Here is a 7,903-nt window from a genome sequence, read left to right as displayed (position 1 = left end):
TTTAATTCCATTTTTGAGGATTTTATTTGCAGTTTTCATTTTTAAATTTCATTCCCTTTATTTTTGAAGAGGATGAGCCACTAATTGAAGCTTATCTAAATTAACGACTTTGATTTTATTTGTTTTTTCGGCCCTAATTTGAGCATTAGCTTCTCGAATCAATTTTTCTATAACATATTGTCCTTCAAAGAAAGGATCAAATTTCTTTTCGTTTCTGATTTCTACCTGTAGGGCTACTTTGCTTCCTACACGGAAACTTTGAGGATGTGATGTGAGATCATAATATAATTTTGATTTTCTTTTGGCTAACTCTATTCGTTCATGGGCTAACCCCTATGAATCATCTAATTTATGAAATAAATCCTGAAGATACTTTGCATACGTAATCTCGGATAAATCTGTGGGAAAACTAGTTGGAATATTGGCCTCCTTACCAAGCACTCAAGAATAAGGCGTAAAACCTGTAGCTTCGTGCACCTGGGCATTATATGAGAAAATAGCATAACGGAGCCACTCATCCCAGTTTTGTGCATTTCCGAACTGTCTCAAATACTCTTTAAGGGTCTGATGGCTTCTTTCCAGAGAGCCCAATGATTGCGAATGGTAATCTGTGGACTGGATTTTTTCAATATTGAAGATTTTACAGAAGGTTTGTAAAACTTTGCTAGTGAAATTTTTGCCTTGATCAGTATGAATTACTTTCAGACATCCATAGCGAGAAATAAATTGTTCGGCAATTGCATTCGCTATAGTAAAGAATCAGTTTTAGACCAGGGAATCGCATCGGCGTATCTTGAAAAATTACACTGAATCGTTAAAATATGATTATGACCTCGAAGAGTTATAGAAAGAGGTCCTACCATATCTATTTGAATTTTATCGAACGGTTCTTTGGGTGCGTCTGTGATGATCATAGGTTTCCGAGTTCGTGTTCTGATTAATTTATTTCTTGGACAGTCTTTACAAAACTTAACAAACTTTTGAATATCAGTATTCATACCGGACCAAAAGTAATTCGGTCTAATTCGCCAATACGTTTTTGAGACCCCTTTATGACCTCCAACTGTGGATTCATGAGCTTCCTGTAAAATTTTTTGTTTTTCCTCCAGAGATGGAAACTTGATTTATCCTGAATAAACTTTTATTACCAAACCAGTTCCAAGAAAATGTTGTCGAAACAGTTTCTCAATTGATGACCAAGATATTTCATCCAAATTGTTTCCTGTTTTTGAAACTTTGACTGTCTGAACTTTAAAGGGTTCCATTGCTTTTCGAAGAGCCAGCAAAGCTCCCAAAATAACGTTAAGATAAGCCTTATCTTCAAATCAAAACAATCTGTAAACGCAGCGTACAGATCTTCAGCCTATGGGATCCCGTTGTTTAAGAACACATGCCTTGTCTGCCCACCCAGATCGTCAGTTTTATCTTCCTGGGCAGGGGAAAGGCCGTTGAAACCCTGTTCGTGCACTACCGTGGTCCCACCAGCCAACCCCAACTCAGTAGACAAAATACCGTTAACGTTATCGCAAGGGTTTCGAGAGAGTGCGTCGGCATTGGCATTCTTTTTACCAGGCTTATACAGAATTAAATAACTGTACTCACTCAAGAATATTCGCCATCGAGCCAACCGAGAGACTGGGTCCTTTAGACCATGCAGCCAGATCAAGGGACGATGATCCATCACTAAAGTAAATTGACGACCGTACAAATATGGTCGGAAATGTTTCACATTGAAAACTATTGCTAATAACTCTTTTTCTGTAGTTGAGAAATTCAATTTGGGTTTATGGAGAGTACGGGACGCATATGCTATGGGAAAATCTTGTCATATGGGACCTTGACTAAGAAGTCCGCCTACCGCATAATTGGAAGCATTCATTGTAAGTACAAAAGGTCTTGAAAAATCAGGATATTGTAAAATAGGCTCTGAGCAAATTTTATCACGAAGAACTTTAAAGGCCTCCTTTTGAGCAGGGCCCCAACCAAAAGAGACTTTATCCTTTAACATGGCTGTCAATGGTTTTGCCAACTTTGCGAAATCAGGTATAAACTTACGATAATATCCTATTAGGACCAAAAACTTCTTTATATTTTTCTTTGTTTTAGATAATGGGAACCTTTTGACGGCTTCCACTTTTTTTGGATTCGGCTTGACACCATCACGATTAATTATATATCCTAAATAGGCAATTTCCGGTTGCAAGGCTAAACCAGCAGACTTTAATCGCTCTAATAGGACCCTTAATTTTCGAGTATGTTCAGCTAAAGATGAAGCATAAATAACTATGTCATCCATATACACGAAGAGTTCAATACCTTGAAGACCTGTCAACACCTGATCCATCATCCGTTGAAATATGGCGGGAGCATTTTTAAGCCCGAACGGCATTCTATTGTACTCATAGTGGCCATAAAAAGTAGAAAAACCAGTTTTGGCCTTGGAATTTTGGTCCATTGAAAAATATTGAGTTCCGCCGAGCTGATCCGGAATATCCGTAATATTGGGTAAAGGTTAAGCGTCCTGAACGGTTCGCTCATTTATCGCACGGTAATCAATGACCATTCGCCATCGTTTATTACTTTGTGCATCATCAGGTTTAGGTACAATTATTGCAAGAGAATTATAAGGGGAATTTGAAGGCTGAATTATTCCGTGTTTAAGTAGATTTTCAGTCTGACACCGAATTACTTCTTTATGGATAGGAGGATTTCTATATTGCTTGATGTTAATAGGATGTTCATCCGCGGTAAAACTTTTATGAGTTACAGTATTTGTATTCCCTAACTCATCTCCAGGCAGAAAAAACTGATAAGGAAATTCCGAAAACTTTCCTAACAGGCTACTTTTTTCCTCATCATTTAGATCCTTCTAATTGAGATTTCCTAAAAGTTTTGTAAATCTCATTGCTTTAGACTTTTTTTCCTCTCTAGAATTTTCTGATTCTTTGTTATTCCAAACCAAAGGAGAAAGTACTTCACATTTTTCTAACTCAAGAAGAGGCACGGTCGATTCTACATCCTTATCTGAATAATTTATTACAAAAATTCTAACTGAATTCGCAATATTCGACGCTAAAGCTTCGCCAGCATAGATGTCAGGCCCATACTGAATTCTCCTTATATATTTTTTCCTTTAAATTGGAAACTTTTATGGGCAAGGTTACCATTTTTCTAGTCCGTGCTTCTAATTTTATATTAGCATGTGTGATAAATGGAAGACCGTCGTCTCCCAAAATCATATAATCATCTACAAAGTTCAATATTGCTCCATGCTGCTTCAAAAAGGGAACACCTAAAAGCCCACTCTGCTGAATAGGAAAATTCTTTAATACTACTTGAAAAGGTGTGAGGATCCCTTTTACAAGCATTTTCACTTCGCGTTCCGTTGGAATCATGTCAAGGCCCATTCCTACAAGATAGTAAATAATTATCGAATTAACCTTTATTCACGAACCGAAACATTTATTTTGATCAAAATCACACTTACCCTGTAGTTTACTACAGGGTACGGTTCCTCTGAAGTGTGAAGTTTTAGGACGACTCCATTAGGGGCCTTTTCTGATTTTGGGGCGCAACTCCCCCCATGTGTTGGCCCACTTTCTCGTTTAAAAAATTCGGTAAACCTTTCTTAGCTCGAGAAATTTCGGTGTCATGCTTTTTCTTCAATTTGCAATATTTAAATTCATGACCGACCCTTCCGCAATAATTACAATTTCTACTCTCTCTGTTCCTTACATTTAACATGCTGTCATTTTTAGGACAGTCCCGCTTACGATGTCCGCATTGCTGACACTTATAACACTAAATAGAATTTAGATATTGCTTCTGATCTTTATCATTCTGACTACCAGATTTAAAAAGAGCTTTTTTAGGTGCTTGCCTTCCATCATAAAAAAACCGTGGCTGCTTCTTTCTTTCCATTGTGAACCAAACTCCTACTTTTATTTTCAAGATCGGCTTCAGTAGCTAATTCTATTGCTATGTCCAAAGTAGGAGAAGCTTTTTCACGAATAAAAGTCAGAGTATCTCTGTCTTATCCGCGCATAAAATTACACATGGAATTTTCCCGGTATTCTTTACAACGTTCTTCACCTGTCGCGCCTGGATTTTTCTCTATTAGTTTTATAACGATTTTGTTTAGAATTTTTTAACAATTTTTAACAATTCTTCCAAACCGAGACCAACTTAATCTTGTATATGTTTACGCGCTGTTCCCTTAATTCGTGTTTTAATAAGCATTACTAGATAGCTCATTTCGTGAGTTTCTATGAATGTTGCCGCGGTCTTACAATGTTCAATGAACATAGTAAGGGACATGTTAGTTCCATCAAATTCAGGAATTATGTCACGAGCAATTTTTATTCCTTCACCTATTTTAGCTCGTTTAATAGGGAACTTATCAATTTCTGTTGTTAAAACCGGGGCCGCTCTTTCAAATAATTCGCGCCTCGACAAGTCATGAAAAACCCTATCGTTAGTTTCAGCACGTGAAGAAATGAATGCAGCACTATTATCAGACTCAAGAGCTACATTTTTATGGCTTTGCGTTGATTTAACCGTATATGTCAAATTTCTATTTTTTGTTACGTTTCTAGTCACCCGTTTTGAAATTGTGTTACTTATTGGAGCGATATCTACTTCTTTGGGAGCAACCCGCTTATTTTTCGCGAAGCCGGCATTTTGGTTCACCATGAATCGCAAAATTTAAGTTTTTTAATCTGTTCAATAAAAAAAATCGTTTAATAATCTACTTGTAATTTTTTAACTTACAGTTTGACGTTGGTTCTGGCCACTCAATAGAATTCAAAAATATTTCTCTCACTTTAGTCACTAGCTTCACAGAAGTCTGATCGAGCGAAGTCTGAAGTTCCTGGAATCCGATGTCCGACGATGCTGTAACCCTCTTCCGTTCTGGGGCAGTAATTTCGTTCTAGTAATCTTACTGATGATTTTTTTTATTTTGAGGTTTTGTATACAAAATCCTTTAGGGTAATGTGCGCACCCTTTAACTTTATTAAATGTCAATGCTTACTCAAAAATTTGTCCATATGTTGCACTTCGAATTATTAGTTCTTTGTCCTTGCACTTCACTTTTACGAAGAGTTTTCAAATTTAAAACATTATCGCTCTACTCTGTCGATAATTCAGTCTTGAGCGATAGTTGAATTACACCAAAGATATTATAAACGTAGATGCGGTGCGGGCTTAGTCCGGCGAAAAAGTCACTTCCCCTCTACCCACCGATCCCCGTAGAAAGCACAAATCGATATAGTTTGCCAAGAGCCACTTAGAGCGCTGTAATCAACTCTCGGCACACCTTCGAGGCGCACTGATGATAAACTTAGCTTGGACAAGAACCATTTGGATTGAAAGCAAATTTGCCAATTAAAACATTTTTACATTTATAACTTTGCAAAACTTGGTTGTTTTAATAAATACCACAAATATAAGTCGATGAGTAATTAATATTACTCATATTATATTATATTTAGATGCTAAGACGACAGTTCCAAGCCAGATTACGTTTCGCATTGGCAAAAAAAATAAGACGAACAGAATTTCACTGGCACATTCATAAAAAATATCATATTATTATTTAAGTTTTTCAGGAGTTTTAAATACCTCAAAATCTTCAAGATTTTTGTACAATTTTATAAATCTTTTTAAATATTTTCGATACTGTAAATTTCCCGAAATAACAAAATGCTGAAACCTGAAAATCCCGAATTAAAAAATTCTAGAATAATAAAATTCTGGACAGTTTACAATATTATCGAATTTGAAAATTCCCGAATAATAAAACTCCAGGCCGAATGATGTCTAATGATAAAATATACAAACTAGAAAATTCCCGAATTGCAGAAATTGAGAAAACAGTTACGTGGTCAATATTATTTATTTATTAAAAATACAATAATCAAATATTTTTATTATAGAAATTTGGTTTAATGTTTAATTTTTTAAATTATTGTTTTAATTTAAAATGACAATAATTGTATAAAAATGTGATACAAACATAAATTTAAAACACATGAGCTTCAAATGAAACAAACTTTGCTGGATTCAATGCAGGCTGATTTAACGCGACTTTTATTTTTATTTTTTTAAATAATAATTTTATTTTTGCGAGCGTTTTCTGTAATGTACAAAAATAAAATGGACATTTTCAAACAACTTTTTTCATCCAAAAATACATTTGTTAAATTATTGTTATTTTTAATTCAAACAATAATTTTTAGAAACTTTAAGCATTAAAAAAGTTTTTTCCTCGGTAAAAATATTTTATTATTCTATTAAAAAAAAATTGTTTAACTAACTATTTTTTAATTGTTCAAATTAGAGACTTGTATAGCCCGGATATTGTATAATTCGGAAATTTTTTGTCGGCAATTCTTAAATTCGGTAAGATTGTAAATTGTCGAGAATTTTCCAATTCGGGACTTTTATATTTCGACAATGCATTGTCGAAATATAAAAGTCCCGAATTGGAAACTTAAAAATAAAATACCCACATCACTGTAAAAATTCCGAAATTATAACATTGTAATGTTGTAATTTCGCAATTTTTACAGTGATGTGGAAATTTTATTTTTCAGAAAAAGCGACTGAGAAATCCCGAAAAATAAAATTCCTGACATTGTAAAATTCGTACATTGAAAAATAACCAATAATAAATGGGAAAATTCGTAAAAATTGGAAAATTCATGAAAAATAAAATCAATAAAATTCCAGACCATAAGATATTACCGAATTTTAAAAATCCCCAAAGAAAATGCCTGAATCATAAAATATCCGAACTAGAAAATTCCTGAATTTAAACCATTTAAAAAATTGTTTATTTAATATTATTTATTAATTGAAAATACAATAATCGAATATATATTTCTGGATGAAAAAATTTGTTTGAAAATGTGCATAGTATTCGAAAAAAAACATTTAAAAGTTCTGAAAAAACGAATTTTTTATTAATAAAAAAAAATAATAAAAATAAATTTTGATATAAATCGTTGTTGAATTGAATCCTGCAAAGTTTGTTTCAAAAATGATATTATGTAGGTACGAAGAAATTTTAGGCAGAACATTTTTTTCTTTCAAAGCACACGTGTTTTTTAATGTATTTTTTTAATACAATTTTTATAAAATTATTATTAGTGTAATTTTTCAAAATAAAAAGTCAACATTTGAAAACATTTCAAAATCATCAAAAGTACCTATTCTCTTTTAAATTATTTCAAATCTTTTTAAATTATTCTAAAAATTTTTCGGAACTTTTAAATGTCTTTTAGACTGATTCCCATTCTCCTAACATTTTTGTAAAATCCTGCACACAAAATTGTTTTAAGAGCTTCCAGATTTTTTCTAATATTGTAAATCTTTTGAAATGTTTTGAAATATTTTTAAACATTCTCTTTGAGTTATGTACTTTTTTGAAATAAAAAGTCATTTTAAATCTACCCAGAAATTTTTATTGTTATTCTAATATTTCAAATTCTTGAGAAGCTCCAAATTTTGTTCTTTTCTTTGAAACATTCAGAAACCTCCAGGTTATTTTATTTTTTTCTAAATTAATGCTTATTTAACTGTTCTTTAAGAATCAAAATGAAATACTTTTACCTTCGAAATACAAATAAAAAAATTAAACAATTATAATCGTAACATTCCAAGTTTAAATTTGTCACTCTGAAATTGTGACAATTCATTTTCAAATTGTTTACTATTGAAAATTGTTTTTTTTTTTTTTATTTCCAAACCAAATAGAGTAAGAGTGGAATATTTTTTACTGAAATAATACTTCAAAAACATTTTGAAATTGAATAAAGGCGTTCATTTAAGAAGCCATTAATTCGAACTTTACACTTGTGTCACTACTAAGGCTTTGCAATTAAACTAGTTCAAATTTTAA

The sequence above is a fragment of the Belonocnema kinseyi genome, chromosome 5, assembly GCF_010883055.1.
Source record: "Belonocnema kinseyi isolate 2016_QV_RU_SX_M_011 chromosome 5, B_treatae_v1, whole genome shotgun sequence".
NCBI lineage: Eukaryota > Metazoa > Arthropoda > Insecta > Hymenoptera > Cynipidae > Belonocnema > Belonocnema kinseyi.
Note: the sequence above shows the minus strand (reverse complement) of the source record.